Genomic DNA, 13206 nt, shown 5'->3' with positions numbered 1-13206 from the left:
CTCGAAACATACGAGGATTTCTGGAAGATCTAAGGCACCGTGGCATACATCGAAGACACTTTGGCAACCATGAAAACCGACCTCGCGAATATTCAGGAAGCGTTGGAATCGAAATTGCCTGGTATCACCGATACCCTAAGCATAGTACAGCAGCAGATTGCCAGGCTGGAAAGCCTGAACATCCAAACTGAACTTTCCCACTTCCACCATCTGATCGATGATATACAGAGCAAGTTGGAAATCCTCCAGCAATCCACGTCCACGCAGGATGACATGACGCGACTCCAGGATGCCCTGAGTACCGTGGCCGACGCCACAGAGTTCGAAGCCGTGAAGAATGTCTTGGCCTCACTACAGGGTTCCGTGGCCACTTTACCAACATCGCAGGAATTGAAGGGTGTCAAGCGAACCGTGAACCGAATACTCAAATCCGAGGACATAAAAAACATCCAAGAGGAAATTGCTCAAATTCGGGAGCGTGGAAAAAGTCAAGAATCGGCCTTGACGAGTTTCAGTACTCAGCTTCGCGATCTGAACGAGCAGCTCAAGGCGCTCAAGATCATGATCAAGATGTCAAGATCATTCCTTCGTACAACAACATCATCACCTACATCACCGAACATCTGGGACCCGTGCAGAACAAACTAGACGATGTCCAGGATGAACTTCGAAATAATATCAACACATTGAACACCAACCTCGATAATTTGAAATCGAGAACGGTCATCGAGTTGTACAGCATCCCGAATCGAGAGTTCCCTTCCCCTTTCAATCCTCGCAGCAAACTCTCCCTGCTGAATTCCGTCAAAGTCTACCATCAATTTTACAAAATCCTATCGTCATCGTGTTTCTTTTCTTGCATAATATCCAGTAATGGAAGACAGACTAAAGGAATTTTGTTATAAATCATATAATAGTCAAGTTTTTACTTTGCTATGTAAACAAAGAAGCTGGAAATGAATCTCTCTATGTGCATTGAGGATATTATCTTTACATTTCACCTTTTTTCCCACCCTCCTGACTATAGGACTAAAATTAAATATAAACAGCATCAAGAGTGTCAATATTCATCTTAGATAGCAAAAAACTTTGGATTCACTAGTGCGATTAGCTACCGATTCTCCTGCCTGAAGAGCGACGGTTCGCCTCACATATTTAGCTTATTGATAACGCAGTAAAAGCATTTCCTGCAAAGCAAACAACATTAAAATCCTTTACTTCTGTGCACTCAGTTATCATTTTCTTGGTTAATAATGAAAGAAAAGAACCGGATGGCGAAAAGTGCCCCTGGGCCTCGCTAGAGGCCAATCTTGAATTTTATTTTCTCGCGCTTTTTTGTGTTGTGGAAAACATGAAGGTATGCGGCCCCCTTTACTCTAAAGGGGAAACAACCACGAAGGCACTAACAGGAAGGTAGTGCCTGGACCGGCGAGGCGTGGAATTCAGAGGCTCATGAAAGGCTTCGAGGCACACGTACACGCATGCGCAAAAACTAAAGAATAATAATAATAATAAGAGCGTAAAAGTCTTCGGCTCGTACGGATAAGCAAGGGTTCTACTCGACTAGCTGGGAATTTTTTTTTAAAAAAGAGTTAGGTTAGTTTAGATCGTAATAGATTATAAAAAAATAAGGGCGTAAAAGGGAAGGACACACCCATTTTTCTCGTTCACTTTCGGTCACGTGACCTGGGGCTACGGGGCTCGATTCGGCGGCTTGAAAGCGTAAAAAAAGCACCTCGTAAAAGGGAACGACTCGCCCGATTTGCTCGTCCATTTCCGGTCACATGACCTGGGGTTACGGGGCTCGATTCGACGGCTGCCAAGTTGACAACACTGCTAGTGACGTTAACATACACCGTAAAAATCTACGACCTCTTAAAAATATGCAACGTAAAAGGCTACGACGAGTTGGCAACACTGCTAATGAGGTTAACATACATCGTAAAAGAATACAAAAATATACACCTAAAATAATACAAAAATATACACCGTAAAAGGCTACGATGAGTTGGCAATACTGCTAGTGAGGTTAACATACACCGTAAAAGGCTACGGCTCACCCGATTTGCTAGTACGTACACTAACGCGCAAAAAAGCTTGTGAAAGCCTACAGCTCGTCCGATTTGCTCATACATAGACTAACGCGCAAATATAGCTCGTATAAGGCTACAACTCGTCCAATTTGCTAGTACGTACACTAACGCGCAAAAATAGCTCGTAAAAGGCTACGACTCGTTCGGACACACGTACACTCACGTGCAAAAACATGTAGAAATATACACCGTAAAAGGCTACCACTCGTCCGATATGCTCGTACGTACACTAACGCTCAAAAATAGCTCGTAAAAGGCTACGACTCGTCCGGGCACACGTACACTCACGTACGAAAAATGTAAAAAATATACACCGTAAAAGGCTACGACTCATCCGATTTGCTCGTACGTACACTAACGCGCAAGATTAGTGGGGACAAAAGACAGTTGATGAAAGTTCAGTCAGGAAAGAAAAAACTAATTTTATCTCACTCTTTCATTTTATTGCATTGAGGGTATGTGCGTATCTTTTATTATACTCGTGTATGTATATATATACATAGAGAAGCTCACCAGGTTAGGCTGCGAGAGCCTGGGGCACATCTGGCGCAGTGAACTACCTCTGCTGTATTCTTCCCGTGTTTTATCTAGCTCGACGGAAGAAGCCGAAAAAAAGCAAGGGGGAAAACTGGACATCGGAGCACGTGCCCTTCCGAAAGAACACTCAACAGATGGCAGCAACTGTTCGGAGAATGCCGATAGCGGTCGAGGTACGAGTATTTAAGGTATTTTTAGTTTCGTTTAGCTTCTGTATTGGGGAAAAGTAAGCAGTTATTAATATATTATAATGCAAGTACGTTTGCATGCATTGTTATAGTAATTCCTAAAATCTTCGATGCTTTTCGCCATCCATTTCGCCAAAAATTAAGGCAGAAAACTTCCTCAAAAACTTTATTGCAAAGAGTTGTCGCGCACACGAAGCCTTGCAGTTGCATGGCAGAAGGTTTTGTTGTCAAACACTATATCACCAAAATGATCAGATTTGCACTTACATCGACACTTTAAATATGTTGCTTAAACCTTTAGATAATGTAGACGAGTCAAAAAGAAAGAAGTCGAAGACACTGCTAGTGGAAAATAATATTTATCTTGGTACACATGTATGCGAGTATGGATAAATATCCATTGTATTTTTATTGAAAAGAAATTGCAATTGTTATAAACTCCTACAGGTAACTTAAGACAATAATTTTAAGTGTCGCAAATTGCAATTCACATCATGAAATTACAAATAGCTATTGAAATTGAAATAATAATAATAATAATTCGTTGGTATCATGGTTAGTTGAATTGGTGGCGGGATTAATTCTTAGGAGTAGGTACAATAATTTCCAACACTAAATGAGGACAGAAGAAGGCATTTCAATAGTTCAAACTGTTTACCTTAGTAATTTTTCCTTGTTTTTTTCCTGGGTAATGACGGGCGAGTGGGGTGTTAAGCGGAAACCATAAATCGAAACAGTGGCGGCGATTAGTGGGGCGAGGGGGCAGTTGCCTTACACTTTTTCCCTCGCACTATGCTAAACCTTTGTATACAGAGGGAAATATACTGTCTTTGCCCCCCCCCCCCCAGTTTTGGCTTCTTGCACCCCCGGTTCCGGAACTTAATCGCCGCCACTGAATCGAAATAAATGAAAATTGACTTATGTTTCGTAAATAATGGATTTTCCCTGGGCTCTCTGGCGGAGGAGCTAGCACAATACAAGGTCCCAGGCTCGTATTCTTCATAAAACATACATTATTATATTCACATTTCATGTTTTACTTTATTTTATTATTCCTTCCTTGTACTCTACAATTTTTTAACCTTTTTGTATGTTCAATTAATCATCGTCACTCACATTTAGCGTTTTCTTCTTTATGATTGTGATCAACGATTGATTTTCTGAAATTCTCTTAATTTAGGCTGGGTGTGAACACCCAGTGTACAAATCCAGTCAGGAAGTTCGGAACTCCATCAGGATGTGTGCTGCCTTAGCATTCTTAAAGGCAACGGAAGTGGAGGAAGGATGGATTCATATCCATAGTCAGCCAGAACAAAATGAAGAATTGACTGAATTTTTCGACTACTTTGTAGACCAGTGGTTGGAAAATCCACATGTTCCAATTGACATGTGGAACTGCCACCAAAGGAGACACATGACAAATAACGCGGTTGAAGGATGGAACCACCGATTGAACTCAGTCGTGGGTAAACCACGCCCCCGAGTGAAATATTTGATTATGTACTTGAAGAAAGAAGCAGAACATTCAGATGCTAAGATTGTAAGTATGGAGCTGAATATTCAGGGTGGCTCAAAAAGTCACTTAACACCCCCGGTACAAGGCCACTGCAGCGCGCAACATGGAAATGGTGATGACCAATCATTATCAGGCCAAGTAGGAACCACATTGATGCCACCCGCGTGGTCGGCGGCCATCTTGATGTCAGCCATCTTGAATTCAACTTCAGAATATTAAATGGGAAGGGGGTGATATGATATATCAAATCAGGCTAGAATTTTACGAGAAATGCAATGGTGAAGAATTTTTTTATGTATCTTTAACCAGTAAAAACTTATGACTGAATTCTTGTACCAATTTTCTCCTTTTCAAGGTGTTAGAAAAATGCCTTAAAATTTGTTTAGCGCATCGGTAACACATCTAGATCAAAGTGACATCTAGGGAGAGAAGTTCAAACGCCATTGCACAAGATTTTAATTGGATACATCCATGAAAAGCTGCGCACTATGAATGGTTGTCGCAAACAATTACCAGTGTGACGCTTCCATTGAATTAAAAGTCCTTCACAGTGAGAAGGCTAATGTTTATGTCAGGCAACCGTAAGCTGCCTGTTCCTGGAATTCGGACGAAACGCTACGCCACGGTACTAACCACTCCGCCACGGATGCCGGCATCGAGATGCGAATGAGACTTAATGTCCTCTTTCGAGACTTCGGTGAATGAGATTCAAATCATGATTATTTCGTTTAGATCAAAATTGTTTTGCTGTTCGTCTTATTGTAGACACTTTTTCAAACGGGACAATCCCGGAAAAATGCCCTCCTCCACTCTCATACATTCGGAGGTATGCTCTATTGTCCCGTTGCCTTAAATTATACCGGAACGTCAGGGATGCGAAATATGAACCGGACCCCCCCCCTTTTTTTTTCACATGATGGTATGATTATTATTGGAGACATACCGAAAAGGCGGCTGACTGAGTATAGATAGTTTGTTTTTAGAGACTAAAACTTGTTTTTTCATTGCGATGTCTAGCTAAATAAGCCATTTGATGCCACCTATTTTCACTCACTTCATTCTCAGAGGTTACCAATTCAACATTATTGACAATGTCAATTGCACTGGCGGGGGTAGAAGGGCTAGTGCCCCTGCCAGCAACTCCTACTACACCCCTTTACGAGCAGAGCAGACAAACCTTGTCAAGGCGACTTCCATAAGTAAGAGAAAACACTTCATTACTTTCGCATTTTTCAGTAAAACTAAAATTATTCCAACTGAGAAAATCTGGTCTATGTTATCATGCCATAGGAGTGTGAGAAGGGATGACAAATTGAAGGGATTGAGGAGGCAAACATATAAAAATATAAAATATGTATTCCTTCTCAAATATCAAAGCTACTACAGTAGTAGGAGACTGATTTTGTTTTACCTTATGCAAACTGCTCCGACACGGATACCCGGTGTTATTTTATCAGAAATTTTAGAAAATAGATATTGATTAATTTATTTGCTTCATTCTACTTCGCTTTTCTTCCACTTTCTCTTTTGGCTAATTGCAAAGACGGCACTGACTGCGAGTCAAGACGGCAGAGCCTCGTTAGTCTTCAAAATTCAGTCCAGCTGCACAGCGTGGAAGGGGGTTTGACATTTGGGTGTTTTGAGGAAGTAACTGCAAAATGTTTATGTGAAATATATATTAAGCGTCATACTGACTACGATCATTGATGTCATGATGTCATTAAGCAAATATGAAATGTACACGCTCTCAGCTGTCAAGATCAGCCACAAACCCATTGCATACGTTCAGCATTAGTACCCAGATTAATATGTGATATGTGTGTTTTAATAAGTATTTTTTATAATTCTGTGTATCATTCGTGTCTCGGGTGTCGCGACAAGACGACACCGATAAAGACAAACATTTACAACTCTAGATCTGTGTTGTGTTGTGTTGCAGACAAAATTTCACCTTTGCAAAGGTCAAAATTTCGCCTGTTCGTCCAATTTTTCCCTTCATACAAAGAACTCGCACAATAATGATAATAGTAGTTAGTAGTATCAGTAGTAGTAGTGTCAGCAATATTTTCATTGGCCCATGTTCGTACATATTAGAATCAAAATGTTTTACAAATTCATCACGTACTAGTACTTGCTAATAGCCTAGTTATCGCTACCGCACCAGACGTCTAGAAAGCCAGGCATGAATATACAATTGTGTTTGTTCCTTCACCCATTCATTCATCCTCATCGTCTTTTTAACCGAATACGTAGGAAAAAGACGTAAATATTTTATAAATATGTAAGTAGACACTAGGCTTATACTGAAGAACTAACAGCAAAGGATTATGAATATGAAAATGGAACTAGTATAATCTTTAATACATATAATCTGTTCCAATATTGAGCCTGATGGTTTCATATTTCCATGTAATTTTTGTATCTTTCATGGAATTCCCTTTTTAGTTTAAATTCGGTCCGAATTTCCCTGCAAAAATGAAATTTTCCTTCATGTGGCAACACTGCTGTAGATGAGACTGTGCCAAGTTTCGTTTCGTCTCGGTGTCATCTCTAGATCTGTACAGGGCGATGGTATAGTCGTCGTCTTGCAATGAGGGAGTCTCGTGTTCGACACCCGGTGGAGACACATGTTGGTTCGACACCCGGTGGAGACACACGTTGGTTCGACACCCGTTGGAGACACATGTTGGTTCGGATCCTCCTCGAACTGTAGTTCCAGTCCCAATTAACCTCTTTGTGCACAAAGTGGACTTAAAAACAAAAAATCAAAACTCTAGATTTGAACCTTAGAAATACCGACACTCAAAATTCTATTTCAGTGCACTGGTAGGTAAGAAGAGTTAAAAATTCAGTCCTCAGGTGATGACTATAGTGAAGTTTCATCGCCCTACATTCTGAGCTAGTGTCCAGCCCGTTATCTTCTTTCAATCAGCCCCACCACACAGTATAGTGGTTAGCGACACACCGCCAAACAATATGTTCGAATTCTGAGCGTGCGAGTTGGATTCGCTTACGATGGTAGTGTTGTTAGTATTTATTTATCCTTTTCATCAGTTTAATTAACCTAAGAAACATAGAAAAGTCAAGAAAATTAATTAAAATATCGAACATTACACGTTATTGTTTACCTTTATTGATAGATTAGTTTATCTCTTGTAAGACATTACATTTTAATATGATTCTTTTGTGTAGACAAAAATGATTGCCTGTTACATGATACTGGATGATGTCCTGGGAAGTAGCGTACGTTTATAAATAAGCACAATAAACACCTCTTAAACAAGTAAACAAATACATTATCTTGAACTTCGAATAATCGAATTTTTCATTCGAAGTAATTTTTTCCCCTCTATAGATATTTAGCACCATTGTTTTCATTTGTGATGAGATTAGGTCAACACCAATTTAACGAAATACATGTTCGTAATTTATTTCTTATTCATATATATACCTTTATATATATATAATTTAACAACTCTAACATCAAATAGATATTCGTTAGTAAGCACCACTGGCATACGCCGTGGGGCTGATGGGGCTACACCTTCTCCCGAATTTTTTAGAAAATAGAGTTCAAATGGCAGTTGTGAAGAACTCGTGAAAATCAGAGTGGTAAATGCACCTCCCCTTCTTAATATAACCCCCGATTATCATTTTTGCCTTTGAACCACTTTTAAAACTAAGGTTGGAAATGGTAATTATGAACTGTTTTGTAGTGTATCCCATCCCCCTCCTAGAACGCAGCTACATAATATCCAATTCCAATTCCCTACCCCCAGTAAAAATCCTGCCTACGCCATTGGTGTGCACTTTAATCTGTTGGAAAAAATTACATCTGGAGTTATGAATTCTGGAACTTACGTACAGTCACCGGCAATAAGAAGAGGACGCCTAGATCCTGAAATAATCTCTTCCCTGCAAGGCGCTATGTGTGTTGCCTAAATCTGCGGTTGTTGTAGAAGTTACCATTGAAAATTTGCTATTGAAATCCACTTATCGCCCTAGAGTTGGGCAACAAAGTTGCAGGGAAGCGAGCATTTGTGCATTTTTATTGATGGTGACTGTACGTGTATCGATGTTGCTTTTTGGTGTATAACAATTATTTTATTACCAAAAAAGTGCTCTTTAAAATAAATCACTTGGTGTAATTGTGTGAGAAAGAGTCCAGGGGAAATTATATACCTATGTCTCAATTATGATAAAATTAACTATTATGTGAAACTGTGAAACAAAATAGATTGGACGGTGTTTTGAAACTTTTTGCATGCATTTTTCATTTCTTAGAAAGAAAGTAAATTAAAAATGTCTGGGACAAGGTGCTTCTTCCTGTGAAGCTTGAATTCAGTAGAAATAGCATAATTTCTTCATATTCTCACAACCATTAGATTGAAAATTTATTGTCAAGTGTTAAATACATTGATGCATTGTAGACGATATTTGGTAGAAAATTGAGTTGTTTGTAAATGTGTGAGTATATTGATACGAAGATATTCATAAGCAGGCTCCAACGAGGTCCGCGTGGGAGCATCCGTCGACACAGCATCTGTGGAAGAGTTGGGCAGCGTTTGTAGGGGGATTTGTTTTTTTGACTTGTTTCAATTTCTGCTCCATTTCGAGAAATGGCCGCAAGGGATCCCACACAGGAAATACTTTCACTAGAAAAAAGGAAAAAAAAACTAATTACATTTCCAAATATGGAAACAACAATGTGAACTAAAATCAAATGGAGAGTGGCCAGCAATAACAGCAAAGATGTTACATTAATAACCGAATAATGATTCAAATTCTAGGTCATGGCTGTTTTATTTGTCATACTGACGTGAGCAAAGTAAAGTGATAAATACGAAACAGAAAAATGGTTAATTGTCTCAACGCAAGTGCGAAAGGTGCGGATTTCGATCCTCGGTAGGTAACCCCAAAGTCTTGATATTGAGTCAACATCAATGCATAATATATAGCGTTAAAGTTATATATCACCAGGGATAAGTACACACGCGGGATTTACGAAAAGGTCCTACTTAAACTTATACTGAATATTAATATTAAAAATATGTCTTCCAAGAAATGGTCTAAAGATAATATTGGATAAGCATAGTTTACACCGTAGCTACACCACATGCCATCATTTTCCTAAGTAGATTAAGTCTAATTTAACATGTACTTACTTTTTACTCAAGCTTTCGTCACATTATATGGCTTCATCTTACTTTACCCTCAGCTCCAACTTACCTTACCTTTCCCATGTTTTAACTTGACTATTCTTGTCTTATCTCCTGATGAAGCTACATGATGTGGTGAAAGCTTGTGTGAAAAGTAAGTACATGTTAAATTGGACTTAATATACTTAGGAAACATAATGTATCAAGTGAACTAAGATAAACATATTTAGTTTTAAATCCTATGTATTTGGAGTCCCTCTAAACATTCAAAATTGCACGGATTACGAAAAGATCCCATCAAACATTCGACTTCACAGGGTTTATATTGAATTTACATTCCTATAATTTTTTAACGGACATTGAGAGAGTGCAACATGTCGCTTTCTACATTTTTGACAACGCCGCATTCGATGGAACCGATTAAAACTTAAACTGCCCTATTAATATATATTTTTTTCACTATAAATGAACATGGACGAAAGTAATGTATTAGGTGGACCAAGATAAGCATATTTAGTATCAAATCCTATGCATTTGAGCTCCCTCTAAGCAGCCAGAATAGTGGCGGACATATGGTTGTCAACGGCCGTCATGGGCATCCAATGTATCGTGTTGTCTACAGTTGCGCGTTCGTAGAATCAGTTATAATGCCATAACATTCATATTTAACTTTAAAATGAATACTTTGAAAATATTTCCATCCCCCCAAATATTAATCATGTGGACTGAGATAAGAATAACTAAAATAAAATCCTATGTATTTTGAGAGCTCCGTGATCAAGAAAGCTGACAAAATGGCAAGAACGCAAGACACAGCTAATTTGAGATATTCAATATGGCCGACAAATATGACTGTTAATATTTACACAACGAATTGCCTTTTCAGTTTACATAGGCAAGTTTATTGCAAACCCTATGCTTCAGGTGGATAATATAAAATAGTGTATCACTATTTTGGAACATAGAGGACATAAAGAGCTGAATGGAGGATAAAATTGCATTTGAAAAGACATTTAGCTTTCTTTTTGTAGGAAGTTTAATTGACCAGGGTGAGGAAAGAAAGGTAATATGCCCTAGATCAAAGTTGTAGTATATATCTAATCTAGATAGGTTTTTACCTATTTCATTTATATCAACTTTAGGCCCTGCGGAACTGCATGCAGCCTTGACGGCCTCTCGGAATTCTCTCGCCGTACAGGTCTTCGTTAGAGATATGCTTGGTTTCAGGAGCGCCACACATAACACCAGTAGAACAAGTTTCTTCTGAAACAAGGAAACAGAAGAAAAAAATTGAGACAGCAATTTATAAAATTAATATTATATGTACTAACACATTTTTTCAAAATTCTAGAACATATAGACTAGCTATTAGTTCTGAATATTAGTGGCAATGGTTCTACATAAGCAAGCTTAATTAATTGGACATTATGCATTATCGAGCCCTAGTGCTCTAAACTATACTTATTCTAACACTATATTTCGAGAGAGTTCAAAGTTTAAAGCACTAGACAATAGATAATGCCCAATCAACATTGCATGCTATCATATAGCAATGCTGATTAACCGTTAGAAGATCATATGCAGAGGCTTCATGGGTGCGCAGATATTGAAAGATACATTTTTATCTTTTGTTTTACCTCAGTCTTTCTTGGTTAATGTCGGGAGGGTACATTCAACGTAACCTTCGTCTAATTCCTTCTATCCTGCATCCTGCTTTAGTCTGCACCGTCATAGTTAACTCAAGAGTGCGAAAATGTGGATGTCAGTGTAGGAACCGAGCACTTCGATGTTTCTCGAAATTTTGAGGGAGCGGCCTTTCCACCCCTTGCAGGTCATCAACAGGCAGGGTTGGGTATCGCCGTCGCGTCAAAACAATGCTTCCAGCTCGAGTAGTTTGTGACCAGATTGAAGAATGACCGCTTGTGCGGCGGTAAACCGCATATGTGCAAACAGTTACAAGTGGTCCCGAATCAGAGCGCAATACACGCTAAAATAAGTACGTATAATGCTGGCGTGATGCCTATGTAGATTATCATATCTCAGGGCAAGTAGTATTATTCGCAGCAAATAACTATTCTACTATACTATTGAGACAACCTAAAACACGCAACGTGTTAAAAGTAATTATCTTCACAAACTGTACGATTTCGAATCGCCCATTATCTTTCTCGATTTCGTGAAGACCGATTTTGAGAATCCTCCTTAGCAAACGATGCCTCCGCGATGGCGCAGTGGTAGCGTCGTTGCCTTGTAAATAAGGGGTCCTGGGTTCGATACCCGGTGGAGGCACATAGCGGTTCGGATCCCACTTTAAACAGTAGATCTAGTCCCGATTAGCCTTACTGTGCATAAAGTAGATTTAACTGTCTCAACTCCTTAACAAACCTTTCAAAGGATCAAAGCTTTTAAACAAGTAAACATCTAAGGAATAATTATATTCTCCTTGTGGTAAGGAGTCGTTGTCATCTAACAAATTTTATTGGTTTATTATATTGGTATTATTGAAAATATTGTGCCATACTAAACCTAACAACTTAACAAAGGCACATTGATTTCTTAATGAGGCACTTTTCTTGTGTTTCAGAGCAGGTTCAGTTTTGGAAGTATTACAATGCTTTACGGAGTCCGTTCGAAGAATTTTAAGAATATTGATGTTTTATCAGAGGGACCACCCCAGAATAAATATCTGTGGATGTTTTACAGGTTTCATCGCATTTAAGATGGTTATTTTCCGGTGCAACATGTCTGTTGCCACTCAGGCTGAAGAGCCTAATGACGCTGACAAAGTTCCGATTCATACGTGGCAGGAACGAACTCTGATTGGCACCATGTTGAAGCCCCAAGACCGACAGAACTCGAAGTGCTCGGATCCTATTGACATAAACTTTATTTTTAGACAACAACAATGCAGAAAGCATGATTTTGTTTAGTTTACATATTGCCACTTATTTGTGTTATTACGTTAACAGAGACGGGAAGGGTGGAGGATGATGGAAGAAAAGGACAAGAAAGTGATATGAAAAAGTCAGTGTTGTGTGTACTGTACAAGGTGCCTTCCCAGTATTTGCCTACGGTAGAGACACTTGCGAAAAACTCAGTCAGGTCGGCTAAATTTATTTAGTAGGAAATGCTGTTATTTCTTTGTAGTTTTGAGCACACCATCTCTAAAAATGTCCTTGACATACACGTGTATATAACTACTCGTAACTAAGCAATGTTATAGGCTTGAGTGTCCCACCCTCAAAAAATACCCTGACCTTCAGAAATATCACAGTTAAATTTCCATTTTTTATTTTCGAAATAACTTTTGAAGGCATATTTTTGAAACATGTATTTACATTTATATCACAAATGGAACCACTAACAAGTGCGAAGATAATCCCTATTAATGCAAACGTGTTATTGAAATGAGAGTACATACGTGTTAACGGCGTACCTTTGTAATCAACGAGTCCCGGGTACGATACCCGGTACAGGTACATAGTGGTTCATATCGCACTTTAAATTCTAGATCCAGTCCCGATTACCCTTTCTGTGCAAAAATCGGACTTAAGCACAAACTCAACAAATAAAAATATGAGAATACGGCAAACCTCACAATGTTTTAGTTCCAGAAGTGAACTGACCAATCCCACAGGCCACAGTTTTTTCAAACTTTCATTTCTTCATCTGCACGAAGGATTTCCCAGTAATTTTACCACTCTCATATTATA

General features: G+C 39.0%; 1 long non-coding RNA gene across 1 annotated transcript; it reads right to left on the bottom strand.

Annotated features, from left to right (window-relative positions):
• Positions 1–8693: 8693 nt before the first annotated feature.
• LOC145978268 (uncharacterized) lies at positions 8694–11382 on the bottom strand. The gene is made up of 2 exons (XR_014440666.1): positions 10612–11382; positions 8694–8989 (listed from the first exon to the last, which is right to left on the bottom strand). It is a non-coding gene; the product is annotated as an uncharacterized LOC145978268 (long non-coding RNA).
• Between the last annotated feature and the right edge of the window lie 1824 nt (positions 11383–13206).

Source organism: Lepisma saccharinum, chromosome 1, assembly GCF_977018435.1.
Source record: "Lepisma saccharinum chromosome 1, izLepSacc3.1, whole genome shotgun sequence".
Lineage (NCBI taxonomy): Eukaryota > Metazoa > Arthropoda > Insecta > Zygentoma > Lepismatidae > Lepisma > Lepisma saccharinum.
Note: the sequence above shows the minus strand (reverse complement) of the source record. Positions and strands in the feature narration are given on the sequence as shown.